The 16,831-nt window shown below is 40.6% G+C and overlaps 1 protein-coding gene across 2 annotated transcripts in view; it reads left to right on the plus strand.

The window, feature by feature from the left end:
• The window catches only part of LOC120041946 (large neutral amino acids transporter small subunit 4-like), a 91,168-nt gene that overhangs the window by 57,074 nt on the left and 17,263 nt on the right, over positions 1-16,831 (plus strand). The gene's annotated exons all lie outside the window — the stretch shown is intronic.

Here is a 16,831-nt window from a genome sequence, read left to right on the forward strand (position 1 = left end):
AATGTAGGGTGTTCCAGCAAGAGTGGACATCTAAATATGTCTTTATTGATGTATCAGGGAAAGCTGTGTGCTTAGTGTCCAAAGAGAGCATCGCTGTCTTGAAAGACTACAACTTGTCCCGACACTTCCAGACGAAGCATGCAGAGAAATATAGGAATGTCTTCTGAGCAGAGGGCAAGTGCATCGAAAGAGTTACTTTCTCAGTTGCAAAAGCAGCAAGGACTTTTCACAAAACTGCATTCAGCAAACGATGGAATTGCGAGAGCTAGCTGTGTACTGTCCCACAAAATTACTAAACCTAGCAAGCCATTCGCTGAGAGAGAATTCATTAAAGAATGTTTAATTGACTCGGCAGCAATACTTTACCCCGACAATAAAGAGCTGTTTGAAAATGTTTCCCTGTCAAGACGAACAGTGACACACAGCTTGTTGATGTAATCTTTATGTAATACATGTATCACTAGCCACTTTAAACTATGCCACTTAATATAATGTTTACATACCCTACATTACTCATCTCATATGTATATGTATATACTGTACTCTATATCATCTACTGCATCTTGCCATCTTTATGTAATACATGTATCACTAGCCACTTTAAACTATGCCACTTTATGTTTACATACCCTACATTACTCATATCATATGTATATACTGTACACTATACCATCTACTGCATCTTGCCTATGCCGTTCTGTACCATCACTCATTCATATATCTTTATGTACATATTCTTTATCCCTTTACACTTGTGTGTATAAGGTAGTAGTTGTGGAATTGTTAGGTTAGATTACTTGTTGGTTATTACTGCATGGTCGGAACTAGAAGCACAAGCATTTCGCTACACTCGCATTAACATCTGCTAACCATGTGTATGTGACAAATAAGATTTGATTTGAGGACATCGCAGAGAATATGGAACAACAGTTGAAAGGTAAAGGATTTCACCTATTTCTCCTTGGCCCTGGATGAGAGCAGTGATGCACGTGACACGGCGCAGTTGTTGATATTCTTACGAGGTCATAACCCCAGACTTTGAAATTACAGAGGAGCTTGCGTCAGTGCAGTCAATGAAGAGCACAACCACAGGGAAAGATTTATTGGAGGAGGTTAGTAAGTCTGTGGCAGAGCTGGGACTGAGTTTTGAAAAGTTATCCAGTGTGACCACTGATGGGTGCCCAAACTTGACAGGAAAAAACATTGGCGTTTTGAAAAGGACACAAGATCAAGTAGCTGAGCTGAACCCAGATCAGGAAATGATTTTCCTACATTGCATTATTCATCAGAAGGTGCTCTGTAAATGTGTTCTGAAAAAGAGCCATGTTGTCAATAAAGTGGTCATCTTCAAAAGAGCAAAATGTTTAAACCACAGGCAGTTTGTCTCACTGTTGGAAGAGTCGGGTCATGCAGATCTCCCCTACCACACAAACGTGAGATGGCTGAGTTTGGGGAAGGTGCTTAAAAGGGTGTGGGACCTTATACCTTAGCACCTTATACCCTAGCACCTTATACCCTGGAACCTTATACCCTAGCACCTTATACCCTAGCACCTTATACCCTAGCACCTTATACCCTAGCACCTTATACCCTAGCACCTTATACCCTAGCACCTTAAACCCTAGCACCTTATACCCTAGCACCTTATACCCTAGCACCATATACCCTAGCACTGTATACCCTAGCACCTTATACCCTAGCACCGTATACCCTAGCACGCACCGTATACCCTAGCACTTTATACCCTAGCACTTTATACCCTAGCACTTTATACCCTAGCACTTTATACCCTAGCACTTTATACCCTAGCACCTTTTACCCTAGGACTTTATACCCTAGAACCTTATACCCTAGCACTTTATACCCTAGCACTTTATACCCTAGCACCTTTTACCCTAGGACTTTATACCCTAGAACCTTATACCCTAGCACCTTATACCCTAGCACCTTATACCCTAGGACTTTATACCCTAGAACCTTATACCCTAGAACCTTATACCCTAGCACCGTATACCCTAGCACCGTATACCCTAGCACCGTATACCCTAGCACCGTATACCCTAGCACCTTATACCCTAGGACTTTATACCCTAGAACCTTATACCCTAGCACTTATACCCTAGAACCTTATACCCTAGCACCGTATACCCTAGCACCGTATACCCTAGCACCATATACCCTAGCACCGTATACCCTAGCACCTTATACCCTAGCACCTTATACCCTAGCACTTTATACCCTAGCACCTTATACCCTAGCACCTTATACCCTAGCACCATATACCCTAGTACCTTATACCCTGGCACCTTATACCCTAGCACCTTATACCCTAGAACCTTTTACCCTAGAACCTTATACCCTAGAACCTTATACCCTAGCGCCTTATACCCTAGAACCTTATACCCTAGGACTTTATACCCTAGCACCGTATACCCTAGAACCTTATACCCTAGAACCTTATACCCTAGAACCTTATACCCTAAAACCTTATACCCTAGCGCCTTATACCCTAGAACCTTACACCCTAGCGTCGTATACCCTAGCACCTTATACCTTAAAACCTTATACCCTAGAACCTTATACCCTAGTGCCTTATACCCTAGAACCTTATACCCTAGCACCGTATACCCTAGCACTGTATACCCTAGCACCATATACCCTAGCACTGTATACCCTAGCACCGTATACCCTAGCACTGTATACCCTAGCACCGTATACCCTAGCACCGTATACCCTAGCACTGTATACCCTAGCACCTTATACCCTAGCACCTTATACCCTAGGACTTTATACCCTAGAACCTTATACCCTAGAACCTTATACCCTAGCACCGTATACCCTAGCACTGTATACCCTAGCACCGTATACCCTAGCACCGTATACCCTAGCACCGTATACCCTAGCACTTTATACCCTAGCACTTTATACCCTAGCACTTTATACACTAGCGCCTTATACCCTAGCACCTTATACCCTAGCACCTTATACCCTAGGACTTTATACCCTAGAACCTTATACCCTAGAACCTTATACCCTAGAACCTTATACCCTAGTGCCTTATACCCTAGAACCTTATACCCTAGCACCGTATACCCTAGCACTGTATACCCTAGCACCATATACCCTAGCACTGTATACCCTAGCACCGTATACCCTAGCACTTTATACCCTAGCACTGTATACCCTAGCACCGTATACCCTAGCACTGTATATCCTAGCACCATATACCCTAGCACTGTATACCCTAGCACTGTATACCCTAGCACCATATACCCTAGCACCGTATACCCTAGCACTTTATACTCTAGCACTGTATACCCTAGCACCGTATACCCTAGCACTGTATACCCTAGCACCATATACCCTAGCACTGTATACCCTAGCACCGTATACCCTAGCACTTTATACCCTAGCACTGTATACCCTAGCACCGTATACCCTAGCACCTTATACCCTAGCACCGTATACCCTAGCACCATATACCCTAGCACTGTATACCCTAGCACCTTATACCCTAGCACCGTATACCCTAGCACGCACCGTATACCCTAGCACTTTATACCCTAGCACTTTATACCCTAGCACTTTATACCCTAGCACCTTTTACCCTAGGACTTTATACCCTAGAACCTTATACCCTAGCACTGTATACCCTAGCACCGTATACCCTAGCACCGTATACCCTAGCACCTTATACCCTAGCACCGTATACCCTAGCACCATATACCCTAGCACTGTATACCCTAGCACCTTATACCCTAGCACCGTATACCCTAGCACGCACCGTATACCCTAGCACTTTATACCCTAGCACTTTATACCCTAGCACTTTATACCCTAGCACCTTTTACCCTAGGACTTTATACCCTAGAACCTTATACCCTAGCACCTTATACCCTAGCACCTTATACCCTAGCACCTTATACCCTAGGACTTTATACCCTAGAACCTTATACCCTAGAACCTTATACCCTAGAACCTTATACCCTAGCACCGTATACCCTAGCACCGTATACCCTAGCACCTTATACCCTAGCACCTTATACCCTAGGACTTTATACCCTAGCACTTATACCCTAGAACCTTATACCCTAGCACCGTATACCCTAGCACTGTATACCCTAGCACCATATACCCTAGCACCGTATACCCTAGCACCGTATACCCTAGCACTTTATACCCTAGTACCTTATACCCTGGCACCTTATACCCTAGGACTTTATACCCTAGAACCTTATACCCTAGAACCTTTTACCCTAGAACCTTATACCCTAGCACCGTATACCCTAGAACCTTATACCCTAGAACCTTATACCCTAGAACCTTATACCCTAGAACCTTATACCCTAAAACCTTATACCCTAGCGCCTTATACCCTAGAACCTTACACCCTAGCGTCGTATACCCTAGCACCTTATACCTTAAAACCTTATACCCTAGAACCTTATGCCCTAGAACCTTATACCCTAGAACCTTATACCCTAGAACCTTATACCCTAGCACCGTATACCCTATCACCGTATACCCTAGCACTGTATACCCTGGCACTGTATACCCTAGCACCGTATACCCTAGCACCGTATACCCTAGCACTTTATACCCTAGCACCTTATACCCTAGGACTTTATACCCTAGAACCTTATACCCTAGAACCTTATACCCTAGAACCTTATACCCTAGAACCTTATACCCTAGAACCTTATACCCTAGAACCTTATACCCTAGCACCTTATACCCTAGAACCTTATACCCTAGAACCTTATACCCTAGAACCTTATACCCTAGAACCTTATACCCTAGAACCTTATACCCTAGAACCTTATACCCTAGTGCCTTATACCCTAGAACCTTATACCCTAGCGCCGTATACCCTAGCACCTTATACCTTAGCACTTTATACCCTAGCACCTTATACCCTAGCACCTTATACTCTAGCACTGTATACCCTAGCACTTTATACCCTAGCACTTTATACCCTAGCACTTTATACCCTAGCACCTTATACATTAGCTCTTTATACCCTAGGACTTTATACCCTAGAACCTTATACCCTAGCACCATATACCCTAGCACTGTATACCCTAGCACCGTATACCCTAGCACCGTATACCCTAGCACCGTATACCCTAGCACTTTATACCCTAGCACTTTATACCCTAGCACCTTATACCCTAGCACCTTATACCCTAGGACTTTATACCCTAGAACCTTATACCCTAGAACCTTATACCCTAGCACCGTATACCCTAGCACCTTATACCGTAGCACCGTATACCCTAGCACCGTATACCCTAGCACCGTATACCGTAGCACCGTATACCCTAGCACCGTATACCCTAGCACTGTATACCCTAGCACTTTATACCCTAGAACCTTATACCCTAGCGCCTTATACCCTAGCACCTTATACCCTAGAACTTTATATCCTAGCACCTTATACCCTAGAACCTTATACCCTAGTGCCGTATACCCTAGCACCTTATACCCTAGAACCTTATACCCTAGAACCTTATACCCTAGCACCGTATACCCTAGAACTTTATACCCTAGCACCTTATACCCTAGCACCTTATACCCTTGGACCTTATACCTTAGCACTTTATACCCTAGAACCTTATACCCTAGCACCTTATACCCTAGCACCTTATACCCTAGCACCGTATACCCTAGAACAGTGGTTCCCAAACTATTTATAGTCCCGTACCCCTTCAAACATTAGACCTCCAGCTGCGTACCCCCTCTAGCACCAGGGTCAGTGTACCCTCAAATGTTGTTTTTTGTAAGCCTGCCACACACACCCGTTGAGGCTCTCTTGTTCAGATATCGGTAAGTGGACTGGAGGCAGGGCATGAAAGGGATAACGAATCCAGTTGTTTGTGTCGTCAGTTTCGGAGAAGTACCTGCGTAATTGCCCACCCAACTCAATCAGGTGCTTCGCTATATCACATTTGACATTGTCCGTAAGCTTGAGTTCATTTGCACACAAATAATCATACAATGATGGAAAGACCTGTGTGTTGTCCTTGTTAATGCAGACAGAGAAGAGCTCCAATGTTTTAATCTTAGTCTCAATTTTGTCCCTCACATTGAATATAGTTGTGGAGAGTCCCTGTAATCCTAGATTCAGATCATTCAGGTGAGAAAAAACCTCACCCAGATAGGCTAGTCCTGTGAGAAACTCGTCATCATGCAAGCGGTCAGACAAGTGAAAATTATGGTCAGTAAAGAAAACTTTAAACTCGTCTCTCAAATCAAAAAAGCATGTCAATACCTTGCCCCTTGATAACCAGTGCATCTGGTATGTTATAAAAGTGTTACATGGTCGCTGCCCATATTATTGCATAGTGCAGAAAATACACAAGAGTTCAGGGGCATTGCTTTAACAAAGTTAACCATTTTCATGGTAGTGTCCAAAATGTCTTTCAAGCTGTCAGGCATTCCCTTGGCAGCAAGAGCCTCTCGGTGGATGCTGCAGTGTACCCAAGTGGCATCGGGAGAAACTGCTTGCACGCGCGTTACCACTCCACTATGTCTCCCTGTCATGGCTTTTGCTCCATCAGTACAGATACCAACATGAGCAGCAGCTACGTTTGGCTACAAATGGACCGTTAGTCGAATTCCCACAAGAGAGTAATGGTTAATGTGATTGGACGTTAATTATTTGACTAGGCTTCCTGTATTTGACATTGAATTGTTATTTCGCTGAACACTGGATGGTTTAATTTTATTTTTGTCAGTGAAACGAGGCTACTCAGGCGAGAAAAAAACTCACCTAAATGTATCGCCCCGTTGTAAAATATAAATGGAATGTGAAAAAAAAGTTTAAATACATAAATATTATGGATAACACAACAACATTATGAATCATATTCAGGGCTAAAACATTATGAATCATATTCAGGGATAAAACAACATTATGAATCATATTCAGGGCCACAACAACATTATGAATCATATTCAGGGCCACAACAACATTATGAATCATATTCAGGGATAAAACAACATTATGAATCATATTCAGGGCCACAACAACATTATGAATCATATTCAGGGATAAAACAACATTATGAATCATATTCAGGGCCACAACAACATTATGAATCATATTCAGGGATAAAACAACATTATGAATCATATTCAGGGTTAAAACAACATTATGAATCATATTCAGGGATAAAACAACATTATGAATCATATTCATGGCCACAATAACATTATGAATCATATTCAGGGATAAAACAACATTATGAATCATATTCAGGGCTAAAACAACATTATGAATCATATTCAGGGATAAAACAACATTATGAATCATATTCAGGGATAAAACAACATTATGAATCATATTCAGGGATAAAACAACATTATGAATCATATTCAGGGATAAAACAACATTATGAATCATATTCAGGGCTAAAACAACATTATGAATCATATTCAGGGATAAAACAACATGAATCATATTCAGGGATAAAACAACAACATTATGAATCATATTCAGGGATAAAACAACATTATGAATCATATTCAGGGATAAAACAACATTATGAATCATATTCAGGGCCACAACAACATTATGAATCATATTCAGGGCTAAAACAACATTATGAATCATATTCAGGGCCACAACAACATTATGAATCATATTCAGGGCCACAACAACATTATGAATCATATTCAGGGATAAAACAACAACATTATGAATCATATTCAGGGATAAAACAACATTATGAATCATATTCAGGGCTAAAACATTATGAATCATATTCAGGGATAAAACAACATTATGAATCATATTCAGGGATAAAACAACATTATGAATCATATTCAGGGATAAAACAACATTATGAATCATATTCAGGGATAAAACAACATTATGAATCATTCAGGGATAAAACAACATTATGAATCATATTCAGGGCTAAAACAACATTATGAATCATATTCAGGGTTAAAACAACATTATGAATCATATTCAGGGCTAACACAACATTATGAATCATTCAGGGATAAAACAACATTATGAATCATATTCAGGGATAAAACAACATTATGAATCATATTCAGGGCCACAACAACATTATGAATCATATTCAGGGATAAAACAACATTATGAATCATATTCAGGGCTAACACAACATTATGAATCATTCAGGGATAAAACAACATTATCAATCAATCAATCAAGTTTATTTTATATAGCCCTTCGTACATCAGCTAATATCTCGAAGTGCTGTACAGAAACCCAGCCTAAAACCCCAAACAGCTAGTAATGCAGTTGTAGAAGCACGGTGGCTAGGAAAAACTCCCTAGAAAGGCCAAAACCTAGGAAGAAACCTAGAGAGGAACCAGGCTATGAGGGGTGGCCAGTCCTCTTCTGGCTGTGCCGGGTGGAGATTATAACAGAACTATGCCAAGATGTTCAAAAATGTTCATAAGTGACAAGCATGGTCAAATAATAATCATGAATAATTTTCAGTTGGCTTTTCATAGCCGATCATTAAGAGTTGAAAAACAACAGGTCTGGGACAGGTGGCGGTTCCATAACCGCAGGCAGAACAGCTGAAACTGGAATAGCAGCAAGGCCAGGCGGACTGGGGACAGCAAGGAGTCACCACGCCCGGTAGTCCCGACGTATGGTCCTAGGGCTCAGGTCCTCCGAGAGAAAGAAAGAGAGTAGGAGAAAATTAGAGAGAGCCAAGATTGTCAAAATGTTCATAAATGACAAGCATGGTCAAATAATAATCAGGAATAAATGTCAGTTGGCTTTTCATAGCCGATCATTAAGAGTTGAAAACAGCAGGTCTGGGACAGGTAGGGGTTCCGTAACCGCAGGCAGAACAGTTGAAACTGGAATAGCAGCAAGGCCAGGCGGACTGGGGACAGCAAGGAGTCATCATGCCCGGTAGTCCTGACGTATGGTCCTAGGGCTCAGGTTCTCAGAGAGAGAGAAAGAAAGAGAGAACGAGAGAATTAGAGAGAGCATACTTAAATTCACACAGGACACTGGATAAGACAGGAGAAGTACTCCAGGTATAACCAACTGACCCTAGCCCCCCGACACATAAACTACTGCAGCATAAATACTGGAGGCTGAGACAGGAGCGGTCAGGAGACACTGTGGCCCCATCCGAAGATACCCCCGGACAGGGCCAAACAGGAAGGATATAACCCCACCCACTTTGCCAAAGCACAGCCCCCGCACCACTAGAGGGAAATCTTCAACCACCAACTTACAATCCTGAGACAAGGCCGAGTATAGCCCACAAAGATCTCCACCACAGCACAAACCAAGGGGGGGCACCAACCCAGACAGGAAGATCACGTCAGTAACTCAACCCACTCAAGTGACGCACCCCTCCTAGGGACGGCATGAAAGAGCACCAGTAAGCCAGTGACTCAGCCCCTGTAATAGGGTTAGAGGCAGAGAATCCCAGTGGAGAGAGGGGAACCGGCCAGGCAGAGACAGCAAGGGCGGTTCGTTGCTCCAGAGCCTTTCCGTTCACCTTCACACTCCTGGGCCAGACTACACTCAATCATATGACCTACTGAAGAGATAAGTCTTCAGTAAAGACTTAAAGGTTGAGACCGAGTCTGCGTCTCTCACATGGGTAGGCAGACTGTTCCATAAAAATGGAGATCTATAGGAGAAAGCCCTGCCTCCCGCTGTTTGCTTAGAAATTCTAGGGACAATTAGGAGGCCTGCGTCTTGTGACCGTAGCGTACGTATAGGTATGTACGGCAGGACCAACTCGGAAAGATAGGTAGGAGCAAGCCCATGTAACGCTTTATAGGTTAACAGTAAAACCTTGAAATCAGCCCTTGCCTTAACAGGAAGCCAGTGTAGGGAAGCTAGCACTGGAGTAATATGATCAAATTTCTTGGTTCTAGTCAGGATTCTAGCAGCCGTATTTAGCACTAACTGAAGTTTATTTAGTGCTTTATCCGGGTAGCCGGAAAGTAGAGCATTGCAGTAGTCTAACCTAGAAGTAACAAATGCATGGATTAATTTTTCTGCATCATTTTTGGACAGAAAATTTCTGATTTTTGCAATGTTACGTAGATGGAAAAAAGCTGTCCTTGAAACAGTCTTGATATGTTCGTCAAAAGAGAGATCAGGGTCAAGAGTAACGCCGAGGTCCTTCACAGTTTTATTTGAGACGACTTTACAACCATCAAGATGAATTGTCAGATTTAACAGAAGATCTCTTTGTTTCTTGGGACCTAGAACAAGCATCTCTGTTTTGTCCGAGTTTAAAAGTAGAAAGTTTTCAGCCATCCACTTCCTTATGTCTGAAACACAGGCTTCTAGCGAGGGCAATCTTGGGGCTTCACCATGTTTCATTGAAATGTACAGCTGTGTGTCATCCGCATAGCAGTGAAAGTTAACATTATGTTTTCGAATAACATCCCCAAGAGGTAAAATATATAGTGAAAACAATAGTGGTCCTAAAACGGAACCTTGAGGAACACCGAAATGTACAGTTGATTTGTCAGAGGACAAACCATTCACAGAGACAAACTGATATCTTTCCGACAGGTAAGATCTAAACCAGGCCAGAACTTGTCCGTGTAGACCAATTTGGGTTTCCAGTCTCTCCAAAAGAATGTGGTGATCGATGGTGTCAAAGGCAGCACTAAGGTCTAGTAGCACGAGGACAGATGCAGAGCCTCGGTCTGACGCCATTAAAAGGTAATTTAACACCTTCACAAGTGCAGTCTCAGTGCTATGATGGGGTCTAAAACCAGACTGAAGCATTTCGTATACATTGTTTGTCTTCAGGAAGGCAGTGAGTTGCTGCGCAACAGCTTTTTCTAAAATTTTTGAGAGGAATGGAAGATTCGATATAGGCCGATAGTTTTTTATATTTTCCGGGTCAAGGTTTGGCTTTTTCAAGAGAGGCTTTATTACTGCCACTTTTAGTGAGTTTGGTACACATCCGGTGGATAGAGAGCTGTTTATTATGTTCAACATAGGAGGGCCAAGCACAGGAAGCAGCTCTTTCAGTAGTTTAGTAGGAATAGGATCCAGTATGCAGCTTGAAGGTTTAGAGGCCATGATCATTTTCATCATTGTGTCAAGAGATATAGTACTAAAACACTTAAGTGTCTCTCCCGATCCCAGGCCCTGGCAGAGCTGTGCAGATCCAGGACAGCTAAGCCCTGGAGGAATACGCAGATTCAAAGAGGAGTCCGTAATTTGCTTTCTAATGGTCATGATCTTTTCCTCAAAGAAGTTCATGAATTTATTACTGCTGAAGTGAAAGCCATCCTCTCTTGGGGAATGCTCCTTTTTAGTTAGCTTTGCAACAGTATCAAAAAGAAATTTTGGATTGTTCTTATTTTCCTCGATTAAGTTGGAAAAGTAGGATGATCGAGCAGCAGTGAGGGCTCTTCGGTACTGCACGGTACTGTCTTTCCAAGCTAGTCGGAAGACTTCCAGTTTGGTGTGGCGCCATTTCTCCGTTCCAATTTCCTGGAAGCTTGCTTCAAAGCTCGGGTATTTTCTGTATACCAGGGAGCTAGTTTCTTATGACAAATGTTTTTCGTTTTTAGGGGTGCAACTGCATCTAGGGTACTGCGCAAGGTTAAATTGAGTTCCTCAGTTAAGTGGTTAACTGATTTTTGTCCTCTGACATCCTTGGGTAGGCAGAAGGAGTCTGGAAGGGCATCAAGGAATTTTTGTGTTGTCTGAGAATTTATAGCACGACTTTTGATGCTCCTTGGTTGGGGTCTGAGCAGATTATTTGTTGCGATTGCAAACGTAATAAAATGGTGGTCCGATAGTCCAGGATTATGTGGAAAAACATTGAGATCTACAACATTTATTCCATGGGACAAAACTAGGTCCAGAGTATGACTGTGGCAGTGAGTAGGTCCAGAGACATGTTGGACAAAACCCACTGAGTCGATGATGGCTCCGAAAGACTTTTGGAGTGGGTCTGTGGACTTCTCCATATGAATATTAAAATCACCAAAAATTAGAATATGATCTGCTATGACTACAAGGTCTGATAGGAATTCAGGGAACTCAGAGAGGAACGCTGTATATGGCCCAGGAGGCCTGTAAACAGTAGCTATAAAAAGTGATTGAGTAGGCTGCATAGATTTCATGACTAGAAGCTCAAAAGACGAAAACGTCATTTTTTTTTTTGTAAATTGAAATTTGCTATCGTAAATGTTAGCAACACCTCCGCCTTTGCGGGATGCACGGGGGATATGGTCACTAGTGTAACCAGGAGGTGAGGCCTCATTTAACACAGTAAATTCATCAGGCTTAAGCCATGTTTCAGTCAGGCCAATCACATCAAGATTATGATCAGTGATTAGTTCATTGACTATGACTGCCTTTGAAGTGAGGGATCTAACATTAAGTAGCCCTATTTTGAGATGTGAGGTATCACGATCTCTTTCAATAATGGCAGGAATGGAGGAGGTCTTTATCCTAATAAGATTGCTAAGGCGAACACCGCCATGTTTAGTTTTGCCCAACCTAGGTCGAGGCACAGACACAGTCTCAATGGGTATGGCTGAGCTGACTACACTGACTGTGCTATTGGCAGACTCCACTAAACTGGCAGGTTGGCTAACAGCCTGCTGCCTGGCCTGCACCCTATTTCATTGTGGGGCTAGAGGAGTTAGAGCCCTATCTATGTTGGTAGATAAGATGAGAGCACCCCTCCAGCTAGGATGGAGTCCGTCACTCCTCAGCAGGTCAGGCTTGGTCCTGTTTGTGGGTGAGTCCCAGAAAGAGGGCCAATTATCTACAAATTCTATCTTTTGGGAGGGGCAGAAAACAGTTTTCAACCAGCGATTGAGTGCTGAGACTCTGCTGTAGAGCTCGTCACTCCCCCTAACTGGGAGGGGCCAGAGACAATTACTCGATGCCGACACATCTTTCTAGCTGATTTACACGCTGAAGCTATGTTGCACTTGGTGACCTCTGACTGTTTCATCCTAACATCGTTGGTGCCGACGTGGATAACAATATCTCTATACTCTCTACACTCGCCAGATTTAGCTTTAGCCAGCACCATCTTTAGATTAGCCTTAACGTCGGTAGCCCTGCCCCCTGGTAAACAGTGTATGATCGCTGGGTGATTCGTTTTAAGTCTAATACTGCGGGTAATGGAGTCGCCAATGACTAGGGTTTTCAATTTGTCAGAGCTAATGGTGGGAGCCTTCGGCGTCTCAGACCCCGTAGCGGGAGGAGTAGAGACAAGAGAAGACTCAGCCTCAGACTCCGACTCGCTACATAATGGGGAGAACCGGTTGAAAGTTTCTGTCGGCTGAATGAGCGACACCAGTTGAGCATTCCTACAGCATTTCCCTCCAGAAGCCATGAGAAAGTTGTCCGGCTGCGGGGACTGTGCGGGGGGGTTTATACTAACGTTACTATCTGTACTTACTGGTGGCACAGACGCTGTTTCTTCCTTTCCTACACTGAAATTACCTTTGCCTAACGATTGCGTCTGAAGCTGGGCTTGTAGCACAGCTATCCTCGCCGTAAGGCGATCGTTCTCCTGTATATTATGAGTACAGCGACTGCAATTAGAAGACATCATGTTAATGTTACTACTTAGCTTCGGCTGTTGAAGGTGCTGACGAACCATGTCCAGATAAAGCGTCCGGAGTGAAAAAGTTGAATGAGGGAAAAAAGTTGCGATGGAAAAACTAAAAGTATAAACGGTAATTAAAAAGAAAAAAAAACAAAACGTAAAGTTGTCAGCTAGCAAAGTAAAGTTGGCAGCAAAACGCACAGCAACAAAACGCACAGCAAACACACGTCTGCAAAATTCAAAAGGAAGTGACGCAATCTCATGAATCATATTCAGGGCTACAACAACATTATGAATCATATTCAGGGCTAAAACAACATTATGAATCATATTCAGGGCTAAAACAACATTATGAATCATATTCAGGGCTAAAACAACATTATGAATCATATTCAGGGCCACAACAACATTATGAATCATATTCAGGGATAAAACAACATTATGAATCATATTCAGGGCTAAAACAACATTATGAATCATATTCAGGGCTAACACAATAACATTATGAATCATATTCAGGGCTAAAACAACATTATGAATCATATTCAGGGATAAAACAACATTATGAATCATATTCAGGGATAAAACAACATTATGAATCATATTCAGGGATAAAACAACATTATGAATCATATTCAGGGTTAAAACAACATTATGAATCATATTCAGGGGTAACACAATAACATTATGAATCATATTCAGGGATAAAACAACATTATGAATCATATTCAGGGATAAAACAACATTATGAATCATATTCAGGGATAAAACAACATTATGAATCATATTCAGGGCCACAATAACATTATGAATCATATTCAGGGATAAAACAACATTATGAATCATATTCAGGGTTAAAACATTATGAATCATATTCAGGGATAAAACAACATTATGAATCATATTCAGGGATAAAACAACATTATGAATCATATTCAGGGCTAAAACAACATTATGAATCATATTCAGGGCTAAAACAACATTATGAATCATATTCAGGGCTACAACAACATTATGAATCATATTCAGGGCCACAACAACATTATGAATCATATTCAGGGATAAAACAACATTATGAATCATATTCAGGGATAAAACAACATTATGAATCATATTCAGGGATAAAACAACATTATGAATCATATTCAGGGATAAAACAACATTATGAATCATATTCAGGGATAAAACAACATTATGAATCATATTCAGGGCCACAACAACATTATGAATCATATTCAGGGATAAAACAACATTATGAATCATATTCAGGGATAAAACAACATTATGAATCATATTCATGGCCACAACAACATTATGAATCATATTCAGGGCCACAATAACATTATGAATCATATTCAGGGATAAAACAACATTATGAATCATATTCAGGGATAAAACAACATTATGAATCATATTCAGGGCCACAACAACATTATGAATCATATTCAGGGCCACAACAACATTATGAATCATATTCAGGGATAAAACAACATTATGAATCATATTCAGGGATAAAACAACATTATGAATCATATTCAGGGCTAACACAACATTATGAATCATATTCAGGGATAAAACAACATTATGAATCATATTCAGGGCCACAACAACATTATGAATCATATTCAGGGCCACAATAACATTATGAATCATATTCAGGGCCACAACAACATTATGAATCATATTCAGGGCCACAACAACATTATGAATCATATTCATGGCCACAACAACATTATGAATCATATTCAGGGCCACAACAACATTATGAATCATATTCAGGGCCACAACAACATTATGAATCATATTCAGGGCTAAAACAACATTATGAATCATATTCAGGGATAAAACAACATTATGAATCATATTCAGGGCCACAACAACATTATGAATCATATTCAGGGCCACAATAACATTATGAATCATATTCAGGGCTAAAACAACATTATGAATCATATTCAGGGATAAAACAACATTATGAATCATATTCAGGGCCACAACAACATTATGAATCATATTCAGGGCCACAACAACATTATGAATCATATTCAGGGATAAAACAACATTATGAATCATATTCAGGGATAAAACAACATTATGAATCATATTCAGGGCTAAAACATTATGAATCATATTCAGGGATAAAACAACAACATTATGAATCATATTCAGGGCCACAACAACATTATGAATCATATTCAGGGCCACAATAACATTATGAATCATATTCAGGGATAAAACAACATTATGAATCATATTCAGGGATAAAACAACATTATGAATCATATTCAGGGATAAAACAACATTATGAATCATATTCATGGATAAAACAACATTATGAATCATATTCAGGGCTAAAACATTATGAATCATATTCAGGGATAAAACAACACTATGAATCATATTCAGGGATGAAACAACATTATGAATCACATTCAGGGATGAAACAACATTATGAATCATATTCAGGGCTAAAACAACAACATTATGAATCATATTCAGGGATAAAACAACATTATGAATCACATTCAGGGCTAAAACAACAACATTATGAATCACATTCAGGGATAAAACAACAACATTATGAATCATATTCAGGGATAAAACAACATTATGAATCATATTCAGGGCTAAAGCAACATTATGAATCATATTCAGGGATGAAACAACATTATGAATCATATTCAGGGATAAAACAACATTATGAATCACATTCAGGGCTAAAACAACAACATTATGAATCATATTCAGGGTTAAAACAACATTATGAATCATATTCAGGGCTAAAACATTATGAATCACATTCAGGGCTAAAACAACAACATTATGAATCATATTCAGGGCCACAACAACATTATGAATCATATTCAGGGCTAAAACAACATTATGAATCATATTCAGGGATAAAACAACATTATGAATCACATTCAGGGCTAAAACAACAACATTATGAATCATATTCAGGGCTAAAACAACATTATGAATCATATTCAGGGCTAAAACAACATTATGAATCATATTCAGGGTTAAAACAACATTATGAATCATATTCAGGGCCACAACAACATTATGAATCATATTCAGGGCTAAAACAACATTATGAATCATATTCAGGGCTAAAACATTATGAATCATATTCAGGGATAAAACAACAACATTATGAATCATATTCAGGGCTAAAACAAAATTATGAATCATATTCAGGGTTAAAACAACATTATGAATCATATTCATGGCCACAACAACATTATGAATCATATTCAGGGCTAAAACAA

Source organism: Salvelinus namaycush, unplaced genomic scaffold, assembly GCF_016432855.1.
Source record: "Salvelinus namaycush isolate Seneca unplaced genomic scaffold, SaNama_1.0 Scaffold586, whole genome shotgun sequence".
Lineage (NCBI taxonomy): Eukaryota > Metazoa > Chordata > Actinopteri > Salmoniformes > Salmonidae > Salvelinus > Salvelinus namaycush.